Below are 13,903 nucleotides of genomic sequence, written 5' to 3'. Positions count from 1 at the left end.
GGACAGCTTTACCCGGGATGCCTGCATACTTAGATGTGCCTGTTTTAATCATCAACCATGTGAGTTGCTAAATGTTGTAACTTTATTAAATGTAACCATATTGCTACACTTGGAGGGGCCTCTCTTCACTTTTATACTCAGTTGTGACATGACGCTACTTGTATATCAAGACATCGCTTGTATATCAAGTCAGAATTAATAAAAAAAAAAAATCTTGTCTTGCAAAGCGCTCTCAAACCAAGTTACTCTCAAACCAAGGTTTTACTGTAGTTTCATCTCTTCTTGTGTGTACCAAGTAACACTTGCAATACATCACTTGTTCCTCTAGGTAGCAGCATTTCCTCATATAACATCAAAGTAACTCAAACCATGTTTGATACCATTACAACCTTAGCAATAATATTGTCAACCTGATTAAAATGACAGGGCTGTAATAAACATCAAAAGACATCAAAAAAACTTCAAGGATTATATTGTAGTAGCATGTAATTTATACTTCATAAAGAAAATACATAGATTACAGATTTGGAGCAGTTTTGTTACGTTGCTGTATTTAGTATCAAAAAAATGTATTAAAGCAAATTGTGTTCTTTTTAGTTGATGTTTTTTTCTGGATGCTTTCTATTGTCAAGTGGCTATATCATTGATCCAAATCCAACATATTGTACAGTCTCAGCCGGTTGTACAGTGTGTGTGTGTCTGGGGTACACTAGATAGGTTCAGGAGTTTATTATTGTTAAACTCAGAATAACAGTTACAGTACATTCACTATTGTTATTATACAGGATTTATATAGCGCCAACAGTCTGCGCAGAGCTGAGGGCAGACAGTAGAGTTACAATACAATTTATTACAGGAGGGATCAGAGGGTCCTGCTCGTTGGAGCTTACACTCTAGGCGATTTACTAACAAGATTCAGGTTACATTCACATTTAAGATTTTATAAATTGCATGTTTTTGCTCCACAAGCATAGGGCAGCTTATTCATTGCAGTGGGTTGCTCTATCTGTGAAAAAGTAGCTCACACACTTTCTTGAGCATCGAACTTTGTGGAAACACAAGCTTGGTACGCTTTTTTTGTGCGTGATTTTGCACACTTTAAAATGTCACTGCAGCCTCAGTAGATATTGGGGGTTATTTACGAAAGGCAAATCCACTTTGCACTACAAATGCAAACTACAAGTGCAAAGTGCACTTGAAATTGCACTGAAAGTGAACTTGGAAGTGCATTCGCTGTAAATCTGAGGGGTAGATCTGAAATGAGGGGAAGCTCTGCCATGCCGAACGCCATCTTTCCACACACTTTACATAGTTTGTTTGAGCCAAGTTGGCCCAAACAAACTATGTCCCTCACTAACCTGTGGGGCAGCTGGATGTGTGGTATAAACTGAAAGTAGCTGCAACTACATACAGCATGCCATATTGTGTTCCGGGTGCGAGCCGAGCCTGTCCCATACCTGGAACACAGAAGAGTCTATTGCAGCGGCGCTCAGAGCATGCAATGTATTCTAGCAATAAATACAGAGTTTCCTCTGATTGAGTCAGAGAAGTGGGCTGGTGATGTCACAACCTCTGACTCAACCAATCAGAGGAAGCTTTGTAGTCATTGCTAGAATACATTGCTTGCTCTGAGCGGCTGAGTGCAGCTGCGTTAGACTCTTCTGTGTTCCAGGTATGAGACAGGAAGTCTCGGCTCACACCCGGAACACAGTAGTGCGCCCAAACAAACTATGTAAAGTGTGTGAAAAGATGGAGTTCTTCTTTAAAGGCTTAAGGACCGCCTAACGACGATATACGTCGGCAGAGCGGCACGGCTGGGAAAAAGAGTTTACAAGTACGTCCCCTTTAAGAGCCCAGCCGTGGGTCTCGCTCGCGACCCGGTCGTGAGCTCCGTGACCGTGTCCGTGGGATCCGCGGACCCGTTCACCGTCAGTGTCCCGCAATCGGGTCACAGAGCTGAAGAACGGGGAGAGGCAAGTGTAAACAAACCTTTCCCCATTCTGCCTAGTGAGAGTGTCACTAGGCGTCTGTTCCCTGTCATAAGGAATGACGATCAGTGACGTCACACGTCAAGCCACGGCCCCACACAGTAAGAATCACTCACTAGGGCACACTTAACCCCTTCAGCGCCTTTACAGGTTAACCCCTTCACTGCCAGTGTCATTTTCACAGTAATCAGTACATTTTTATAGCACTGATCGCTGTAAAAATTACAATGGTCCCAAAATGGTGTCAAAAGTGTTCGATGTGTCCGTCATAATGTCGCAGTCACGATAAAAATCGATGATCGCCGCCATTACTAGTAAAAAAAAAATATTAATAAAAATGCCATAAAACTATCCCCTATTTTGTAGACGCTATAACTTTTGCGCAAACCGATTAATAAACGCTTATTGCGATTTTTTTTACCAAAAATATGTAGAAGAATACGTATCGGCCTAAACTGAGGGGAAAAAAATTATATATTTTTTGGGGATATTTATTATAGCAAAAAGTAAACAATATTGAATTTATTTCAAAATTGTGGCTCTATTTTTGTTTCTAGTGCAAAAAATAAAAATGGCAGAGTTGATCAAATACCACCAAAAGAAAGCTCTATTTGTGAGAAAAAAAGGACGTAAATTTTGTTTGGGAGCCACGTCGCACGACCGCGCAATTGTCGGTTAAAGCGACACAGTGCCGAATCGCAAAAAGGGGCCTGGTCCTTTAGCAACAAAATGGTCCGGGGCTTAAGTTGTTAAAGCTGAACTCCAGTAAAAGTAAAAATGCTCCCCTGCAGTAGGGAGCTGCAAGTCTAGGGGACTTGGTAAAACAGGTTTACTTACCTGATCTTCCGCTTCATCAGCCTCCTCCAAGCTGCTAGATGTCCAACCCCCTTCCCCCTATGATCTGGTGGGAAAAGGCCTTGCATTGGATGTGGGGATGCTGGGGAACAGTCCACCACCAAAGTACAGGGGAGCACCATCTGTCGGGATGGCCGGGGATTAGTAAAACTGCTTTTCTGTCCCCTAGATGGAAACAAGCACTGCAAGGGAGGAGTTTTATTTTTCTTGGACTTAAACAAGATGTTATGCTGTGCTTTCTTATCAAATAGTGTACTGAGCTTCATTTACATTGTAGAAACTACCACCTGTTGAAATGGATGCTGCATAGCCAAGGCTGCAGCTGTAATAGTGATGCCTGTTCTGAGCAGAAGCCAGTTGAAGATTAATATTTGGATTCTCCCAGTGCCTAAGAATAGACTGTGCCAATACTTTTAGTTCTATGACATCATCATACTGTTTCTAAAATTATGTAATTCAGCTTTTCTTCTTTTTAACCTTTTTTAACATGGAGGGACTTAGATCTCAGTGAACAGTTTATTAGTGTAAACCAGCATTTTTTCAACCATGGTGCCATTGGTTTTCCTGCAAATAAATATAGTATGCAGTTTGTCCCATGTTTTCACACCATGTAATGGGTTATCATAGTACCAGTGGGATGTCACCAGCACATAACAACCAATGACACCCTAGTCTAGGGCAAACCGTGTCATATGTTGCTTGGATGCTGACAGCCAACCCACCCACACCATGGGAACACATGAGATGGGGGGCTCTCATGTATAAAGGGATGTGTTGGAGGAGGGGGGACTGATGTGAAGTTAATTTCAGCAAGGCAGTTGTGTGCATTATCACAGGCTCAAGTGTCCTATTGAGGGTAAGTTGCATTAAAGTTTTTTACATTTTAGATTTTGCATATTTTTAAAGGGTGCCAGGACCAAAAAAGGCTGGGAAAGGCTATAGTGTAAACAGTGGGTTGAGACCTAAGAATAAATAAAAGAATAAGGGATGCTGCATACTAAAGCCAGCCATAGTCTATGGGCAGGCTGGTTATACTGAAGTTGATCCATCGAACAATTTCAGGACAACCAGCATGTCGTTTTTTTGTTTTGTTTTTTGCTCAATCACTGCTGGTGGGTATACCTGCCAGCAGTGATCATTGTATTCTGCCAGTGGGGAAGGCTCTCCACTCTCCCCACTAGCAGAATACAATAGAGCTACAAGAGAGATTCCCCCATAAACATTGACTGTGTGGATGGGGGAATCAAGCAATTTTCTTTCCTTCATCTCATGGTTGAAGGGTTGAAGGAAAGAAAATTACATATTGCATGGGCTGCCTTATGCCTTGTACACACGATCAGAATTTCCGATTAAAAAGGCAGACTGAATTTTTTTATCGGATGTTCCAACCATGTGTGAGGGTCCCATAGGACTTTTTTCCGTCGCAGTTTAGAAATAGAACATGTTTTATTTTTTTCCGGAAAAAATGCTCGGAAGCATTGAACTTCATATTTCTCTGCTCGTCGTAGTGTTTTAAGTCACCGCGTTTTGGACGGTTGGAATTTGGTCTGACAATGTGTATGCAAGACAGCTTGAATGGAATTCCGACGAAAAATTCCATTGGATTTTATCCCATCGGAGACTCTGATCGTGTGTAAAGGCAGGGCCTTAGTGTTTTTGACACTCAGGGTTGCTATTTTCTGTTGGTGGTCAGTGAAATGCTTTTGCATACTAACCATCGGTTTTGACCTATCGGTTATCAGTCCATCAGTTAAATTTTAAAGCAAGTTCTACATTTTTAGACTGAAGGATAACTGACCGATGGGGCCCACACACCATCAGTTTGGACCGATGAAAAGGTCCTTCAGTCCGTTTTCATTGGTTTTGACCGACCGTGTGTACGCGGCCTAAGTCTTTCTTGTTCATTAAGCTGTCAGTTCATAGACAGGATATAGATGGATTGTGAAGCAATTAGGATATGATGGTGGAATGTCTCCAAACATGCTAGTAGGCTTTCTTCTAGTTAAGGGAGGGGAAATGTTCTGCTTTATTAATAAGAAGTGCTGGTATAATGTACACTCTAAAAATGAAGGATCTTCCTGTATTTGTTCTCCTAAAAAATGATTTTGGCCCCAGTGTAATATAAATGAGCGGAAGATGAAAAGAGCTGCTGAGATTTTTGCATAGCACTTATCGCAGGAGGGTATTCAGGGCAGGGTGTTCCTAGGGGAACCGCAACGTACTTTTTAATACAAAGAAGACAAGGTCACAGCAGAGTCCCAGCAGTTGCTTCTAACAATTTTCAATATGCCAGAATGCTTTCTTGCCAAGAAGTTAGTGCTCACTGCAGTCTATAGAAAATGACATTCCTGTTGACTAAACACTATTGTCCGAGAACAAAATGTTGCTTGGTAGAGATAAGCAGTTTCCTGACTGAAAACTGTCAATACGGCATATTATTGTTCATACTCTGATCTCAGTTTCTGAAGATTTAATTCATGTTACACGCCCCCAGAGTTCAAATTTTCACTTCTTAAATTATATGTTTCCAAAGAGCCCAACCTATTAATTCACTAATGAGCCACTACCATTGAGAATCTAAGTCTTTTTGCTAGGAACTGTCCTTTCTTTACCTTCTGGCTATGAATTCCTTTAACTAGCTCCCCACCAATAATTGACATAGACAGATTTAGTATAAAGAAAACAGGCATGGATTGCTTGAATGCCTCTGAGATATTCATAGATCAGTTTGTTGTCACGCCGGCAGGGCGTTACAAAGGATTTGAAGCCTATGGCAATTGACTGGATTTAGCTGTTACGTTTCCAGTGCTAGTTACAGTATGTATGAAAATTAACAGAAGACAAGTTGCTATAGGTAATACTTTTGCTTTACGTTTTTTTTTCAATGATGTTTATTGAACTTTTAACAATTTATAGGTAAGAAAACAAGGAACAGAAATAGTGCATTGTCTTTATGTGGTGCTCAAAATAACATCATGTATAGAAGGCCTCACAAGGCTATTGATCAATATAATGAGACGACTTATTAGGTTCCATGCACACTGGATTAAAAATGTTTGCTTCTACAGGAGTTTTGTAGAAGCTACTTAATGTTATCCTATGTATCCATGTACATTAGGACGATTACAGGCATATTTTGAGCTCAACGTTTAGAGGCAGGAAAAAGAACCTTTCATGTTTGCGTTTCTAATTGGAGCTTACTGGCAGAAAAAAAAACCGTAAAACTCTCCTAAACTCATCAAGAGAACAGACTTTTTTTAACCACTTAAGGACCGGACCTATACGCAGCTAAATGACCCAAGGGGTTTTTACAATTCGGTACTACGTCGCTTTAACAGACAATTGCGCGGTCATGCGACGTGGCTCCCAAACAAAATTGGCGTCCTTTTTTCCCCACAAATAGAGCTTTCTTTTGGTGGTATTTGATCACCTCTGCGGTTTTTATTTTTTGCGCTATAAACAAAAATAGAGCGACAATTTTGAAAAAAAATCAATATTTTTTACTTTTTGCTATAATAAATATCCCCCAAAAACATATCTAAAAAATTATTTTTTCCTCAGTTTAGGCCGATACGTATTCGTTTACCTATTTTTGGTAAAAAAAATCGCAATAAGCGTTTATCGATTGGTTTGCGCAAAATTTATAGCGTTTACAAAATAGGGGATAGTTTTATTGCATTTTTATAAAAAAAAAAATTTGTACTACTAATGGCGGCGATCAGTGATTTTTTTCGTGACTGCGACATTATGGCGGACACTTCGGACAATTTTGACACATTTTTGGGACCACTGTCATTTTCACAGCAAAAAATGCATTTAAATTGCATTGTTTATTGTGAAAATGACAGTTGCAGTTTGGGAGTTAACCACAGGGGGCGCTGTAGGAGTTAGTGTTCACTTTGTGTGTGTTTACAACTTTAGGGGGGTGTGGCTGTAGGACTGACGTCATCGATCGAGTCTCCCTTATATAAGGGATCACTCGATCGATACGCCGCCACAGTGAAGCACGGGGAAGCCGTGTTTACATACGGCTCTCCCCGTTCTTCAGCTCCGGGGAGCGAACGCGACGGAGCGGCTATAAACTAATAGTTGCGCCATCGTCCCGGATCGCTCCCCGAGGGAACCCGACCGCCGCAAGTACCGGGGGGGTCCCGATCGGACCCCCGACCCACGTCTAGGCAGGCACGTACAGGTACGTTGATGTGCCCGTCCATGCCATTCTGCCGACGTATATGTACATGAGGCGGTCGGGAAGTGGTTAAGCCCAGTGTGCATGGAGCCTTATGCCACGTACACACGATCAGATTTTCCGATGAAAAAAGTACGATGAACTTGTTTCATCGTAAATTCCGATCGTGAACATGTTTTAAATTTTTCCGATGAAAAAAAAACAATAGGAAATTCCTATCGTGTGTGTGCAACTCAGACGGAGAAAAAACACACGCAAGAAAACTATCCCAGGGATATTTCACCCCAAAACTGGGGGTAAGGGACAGGATTACTTGAGAAAGATATGACCTCTTTGGCGGGCAACCAGGAAGTGGTAGAGGAACAGTAGATAGTAAAAAATCAGCAGAGGGAATGAAGCAGAAGGCAGAACAGGAAAGTTAGAAGGTAGGGGATAGGGTAAGAGGACGAGAGATGGAAGAAAACATTTTTTTTTTTTTTTTTGTGAAATATTGATGTACTGAGTTTGAGTGTGAATCTCTTGTGGTTATATTATTTACATCTATGTCCCATTTTCATTCCTTATTTAAAACTGAAGTAAGTGTTACTGTCATGGAGGACTACCAGGCTTACTTCACACTCTGCTATTCAAACCACATTTAAAAGAAATTCCAATTAAATATAGTGCACTTAATCCAAGAGCTGCATTATTATCCCCATAAAAACTTTCTGTACCAGAATCAAGTTATTTGTATATGAATGGTTGCTTCCTAGGACGGCAATATACAGCCCAATATTTGCAAGTCGTGCACCTAAATCAATTCCATTGCAGTGGTAAGCAAGCTGTGTGGGTATTATCTGCAAAGCAATAACAAGCACTTTTGATCGCTGGAAGCACTCATTCTTATGTAAATATTTTCCAGCGTGTCAACAAAATTCCATTTTCTTCAAGAAGACAATTGTCTTTATATGACAAGTGTGAAATACCATTGATTAGCTAGGTCGTGGAGAAACAATATTGGTGGTTCCTGCAATGTCCAGTTAATATGAGGATGGGAAGATCTGTGATTGGTGCAAGATCTGGTGATGTAAGGTTAGCAATATGTTTCTAAATAATATTTGTTGCCCAACCTGATTTCAGGCAAGGTTCCTCCTTCTTCCTTTCCTTTTTTTTTTGATACACCTGACCAGCCATAATTGAGGGAACTAATGACTGGCTGCATTAGCAGGAATGTCTTTGATATAGGTCAGTTGCCCCTACTCCACAAACAGTATGAAGCACACTCAGATATGTCAAGCCTGCATATCAATTATAACATTAAAACAGATCTTTAGCTCTCAGATTGTGTCTGCACTTTGCTCTCTAATGTTTGTGGCATGCATCAAGGGTACCGATAGATATGACATGATAGTTTTCTATAAAAGCAGGTAAACTTGTTTGAAGACAGTGGTCATCACTCCAAATAAGATATATATATATATATATATATATATATATATATATATATATATATATATATATATATCAAATATATGTAAGTAAAGTCTCTATACTTACAGAATTGTTCATTAATATACATGCATATAATGGTGTGACATAGACTTTCTAACCTCCAGTTTTTTGAGATATGTACTGGCCAAAAAATATTTTACATTTAGTTATACAGTAAGTCATAATTGAAGTCTCTAAAATTTCCAACCAATTATTTTCTCCCTTTCATTCACTACACTGCACCAAGAGATTGAAAGAGCAAAGCAGATTTCTTGATATAACAAAATAACCTTTAAACACTTTTTTACTCTTGATGCTTAAAATTCCTGTGTTATAGCCTGTGGAAGCAACAGGTACACCCATAACTGTAAGGTCCCTTTCACACTGGGGCGGGAGGTGGGGTGGCGGTATAGCGCGCTAAAAATATCGGTGCTATACCGTCGGATTTGCCGCGGGATTCGGCCGCTAGCGGTGCGGTATTAACCCCCGCTAGCAACCGATAAAGGGTTAATACCGCCCGCAATGCGCCTTTGCAGAGGCGCATTGCGGGTGGTATTGCCGCGGTTTCCCATTGTTTTAAATGGGAAGGAGCAGTGAAGGAGCGGTATACACGCCGTTCCTCTCACCGCTCCAAAGATGCTGCTGGCAGGAGATTTGTTTCTCTCCCGCAAGCGAATCGCCTCTGCCTTGCCCTCGGGCTTTCACATTGAGTATGCAGTGCAGGAGTTTTTCAGGCGGTATAGCAGCGCTATTTTTAGCGCTGTACCGCCTGAAAAACTCCTCAGTGTGAAAGGGGTCTCAGCGTCATTAGGAACATTATTTAAAATATTCACTTTTCACAGAATAATTCTATTATGTCACCTATTTTGTGAAGCCCTATGGTAATTTTGCAAAAAATAATAATAATACATTACTTGTTATTAATAAATTAACAATATATATAAATCATATTTATTAACAAACATATATAATTAAAATACATTTCTTCTTATTAGAGCATGTTTTCTATTTTGAGATTAACCATAGTGCAGTATAATGAGTAACTAGAAAGCCTATATGTTGCCTTTATACCATGATTTATACCATTTTAGTGATGCCTGGTCAAAAAATGAAGTCCTGCCACAATGCCTCAGAGATTGCCCTTGGTTACCAGTGTCAATGACCTTGATGAGAAGGTGTAATTTCGTCCGTGAGATGTTTAAATAAGGGGCTTACAATACCTCAAGAGGTTGTTAATTAAAATCAGAACCATAGAAGAACAGAGCCCTGATTGTCTTCCTTTGGGAAGCAGTCTCAGCTGTGCGGACCTGTTCAGGGAAAAAAGGAGGGAAAAGCAAATGAATGTCATTCACTGCTGCCTGGAGCTTTTCATGGGAATGTGGCATCCTGTATTCTGCAACATTCACTGTTTGGGTTTTTAGAGTTCACTGACCAACCTTCACCGCAGGATCAATGCACTGACTAGTCATGAAAAGCAAGAATCCTACAGGGAACCAGCATTACAATGAGTGTTACTGACTTCTATGTGGGAAACTTAAAACCAAATGACCTTTTATATATACAGTATACTGTTATGTAGTCATGCTTTATTACATGATTTTCAGTTCTCTTGACTGTTCAGAAATAGCTGCGACAGTTTTATGCAAGCTTTCCAGGGCAATTCATTTTTGTTTTAAATAATATACTGTTACTTATTTCCCACATTTTAATCTTGTCAAAGCAATTTTTGTTATGCTTTTCCTCCTAGGCACATCCTCTACTGCTTGCCACTGTACTGGCACACTTCTCTTTTGAGCAAAACAAAACCTACACACTTTTTCACTGACCACCACTGCACTGGCGCACTTCTCTTTTGATCACCCATGTACCCACCTACTTCTCTACTGACCAACACTGCACTGGCGCACTTCTCTTTTGAGCACCCCTGTACCCACCTAATTCTCCACTGACCACCACTGCACTGGCTCACTTCTCTTTTGGGCACCCCTGCACCCACCTACTTCGCCACTGACCACCACTGCACTGGTGCACTTCTCCTTTGAGCACCCCTGTACCCACCTACTTTGCCACTGACCACCACTGCACTGGCACACTTCTCTTTTGAGCACCTCTCTACCCACCTACTTCTCCACTAACCACCACTGCACTGGTGCATTTTTCTTCTGAGCACCTCTCTACCCACCTACTTTGCCACTGACCACCACTGCACTCGCACACTTCTCTTTTGACCACCCCTGTACCCACCCACTTCTCCAATGACCACCCAGGCACACTTCTTTTACTAGTATCACTGCACTCCACAAAACAGCAAAAACACTATTATTTGAACTGTAAGCTTTTTCTGGGATAGAATGCTACATAAGCTAGTACTTTATATTATATATATATATATATATATATATATACAGGCATACCCCGCTTTAAGTACACTCACTTTACATACACTCGCGAGTAAGGACATACCTGCGAGTGTATGTAAAGTGCCTTACAAGTACTGTACGGACATTTTGCAGCCACAGTAGAAGGAGCTGAAGCTCTGAGAGCATACCCCACCCTGTTCCAGTGTGCCCCTGACACCCCCACTACAGCCCCTGAGACCTTAACTACAGCTCTTGACACCCCCACTACAGTCCCTGACCCCCCACTACACCCTAGAAGTGAAAAAGGGTATTGTTTCACTTTAAGTACATTTTCGTTTTACATACATGCTCTGGTCCCGTTGTGTACTTAAAAGTGGGGTATGCCTGTATATATATATATAGCTATATATATATAAAAATAAATATTCAGTTTTAAATGTTGAAGCTGAACTTTTCTCCGTCACATTTGACCACCAACAGATTGTCGCAGTCTTCACTATATATCACAGCAACAGGACACTTTTATACATATATATAGTATAGCTTCTCAATAGTACAACAATACCAGGTACTTTATATATGAAGAAATATGATTGTATGGTTTCCTTCCTGAACACCAACTAGTAAATGTTTGTCTCTGCTTCATAGCTATGGCTCTTTCTACATATCTTCCCATCATCGATAAAATCCTATTATAATATTGCCCTACATGTTTTATTTATCAGTGGTCTCTCCGCTTGCATACCATTGTTAGCCCTACTCATTAGTCATATACATACATACATAAATAATCCATTCGGCTCTCACAGCAGATTAGATATGAAGGCCTATATTTCTGCAGTGCCAAGAATACCTTTTTGCTGGTTCAGCCACCGGAAATCCGTTTCTTCTGCCAACAAACGTTTCAGTTCCTCGTGGTAAATTTGAGAACTACATATAGCACTACTGACAGCTCAGTGAACAAGGGGAATTCATCACACTTGACAGATTTAGCTTTTACCTCTTCCTGAATATAGATATTTAGAGTAGAGTATGGTTTTTCTTTGCGTGTTTAAATAGATGAATGAGATATGCTGGTAATACATGGTCTGATTTTTCAGTGATAAGGATGAAAGATTAAATTATAGATGACGCCAGTTGAACATTAGACATCCGTAGCAGTAATGTTTTCTTTTAACTTAAACAGTGTTTTTTATGTGAAAAGATCATTCTTTTTCTCTGTTAACATTGACTTTTTGGAACAGTTTTTTGTATAACAAAAGATTGCAATAGTATGTAAAGAGCTATGCAATTGGAAACCACATATTTTTTAAATCTCAAAATTTTTGCATTGATATCTTGATTGTTTGTATAATACCTGATCATCAGACAGTATATCAAAATTTGTAATTGTTTTACAAAATGCACCAAAGCACAAAATGTACATATACGCCATTATAAGTAAAGAGCGTGTGAATGACAGAAGTCTCTGACATTCGATAATGCTCCAAAACTAATTAAAGTCAGGCAAACAACTAAATACATATTGGGAACACATATTCTGTATACTTACTATTTTACCGCCCTAACTTTGTAATTCTGCTCAGCTAAACCTGTGGTTCATGCATCTCTTGTATACCGAACAACCAGACAGGTAACACATTTCTATGTTCAGAGATTCAGATGTGTGGCTTCCTTTTTTATCTCTACATGTTAGTCTGATCATTAAACAGTGAGGCCCCGTACACACGTCCGAGAAACTCGACGGGCAAAATCGTTTTGCTCGTCGAGTTCCCTGTGAAGCCGCCGAGGATCTCGGGGAGCCAAGTTTCCTCATTGACTAACGAGGAAATAGAGAACATGTTCTCTATTTGGCTCGACCAGGAATTCGTCGCCTTCCTCGGCCGAAAGTGTACACACGCCGGGTTTCTCGGCAGAATTCAGCTCCGATCGAGTTTCTGGCTGAATTCTGCCGAGAAAGTCGGTCGTGTGTACGAGGCCTGAGTCTGATCCTTAAACAGTGACAGTGAACCACCATTTTCACCTCTATCCAATGAGCAGGGAACTTGATCCAGAGAATATTAATGGCAAACTAGCTGAGTTAGGTATATTACATATAAATAGTCCAAAATTCATAATATTTGCCAGGTAAAACAACTGGCATATATGTATGTTCAAATGGGAATTTAGATATTCACTTGAATTTCCCATTTGACTGTTTTCCTTTCTCTAAAAAAAAAGGTGGTGACTATTTTGTGTGTGTGCACAAAATGACCTTATTTGGAAGAGGTTACAGAGGATAAATAGTTGTTTTGGTCTCATATTCCATCAAAAATGATGAGGTGTTCCCATTTAGGTGAAGACATATAGCCGGATTCACGTAGGACTTACGCCGATGTATCTTCTGATACGCCGCGTAAGTTCTCGGATGCGCCGTCGTATCTGTGCGCCTAATTCTCAATACAAGATACGCCAGAATTTTGGCTTGATCCGACCGATGTAAGTCTCCTACGCCGTCGTATCTTGGGCGCATATTTACGTTGGCCGCAAGGGGCGCTTCCATTGATTTACACGTCGAATATGCAAATGACCGAGATACGCCGATTCACGAACGTACTTGCGCCCGTTGCTGTAATCTACGCCGTTTACATAAGGCTTACGTCCGGCGTTAAGTTATTCCACCTAAAGCAGGGGTAAGTCATGTAAGGGTATGGACGTCGGAACAGCCGTCATATTTTACGTCGTTTACGTAAGTCGTACGTGAATGGGGCTGGGCGTAGGTTTACGTTCACATCGTAGGCATTGAGCCGGCGTATCTTAGGGAGTATATGCGTTGTGATTGTGAGCATGTGCCGTTCGTTCGGCCCTTCATTTACATGGGGTCACGCTTCATTATAATAGATCACGCCCACTACCTTCCTACTTTGAATTAGGCGGGCTTACGCTGGCCAATTTACGTTACGCCGGTGCAAGTTTGGGAGCGAGTGCTTTGTGAATACTGCACTTGCCTCGAGTTACGTCGGCGTAGCGCATATGAGATGCGCAACGCCGGCACAAAGATG

The 13,903-nt window shown here is 40.7% G+C and overlaps 1 protein-coding gene across 5 annotated transcripts in view; it reads left to right on the top strand.

Moving 5' to 3' along the window:
* FRMD4A (FERM domain containing 4A) overlaps positions 1-13,903 on the top strand; it is a 562,831-nt gene that overhangs the window by 416,188 nt on the left and 132,740 nt on the right. The gene's annotated exons all lie outside the window — the stretch shown is intronic.

This window comes from Rana temporaria, chromosome 3 (genome assembly GCF_905171775.1).
Source record: "Rana temporaria chromosome 3, aRanTem1.1, whole genome shotgun sequence".
Lineage (NCBI taxonomy): Eukaryota > Metazoa > Chordata > Amphibia > Anura > Ranidae > Rana > Rana temporaria.
Note: the sequence above shows the minus strand (reverse complement) of the source record. Positions and strands in the feature narration are given on the sequence as shown.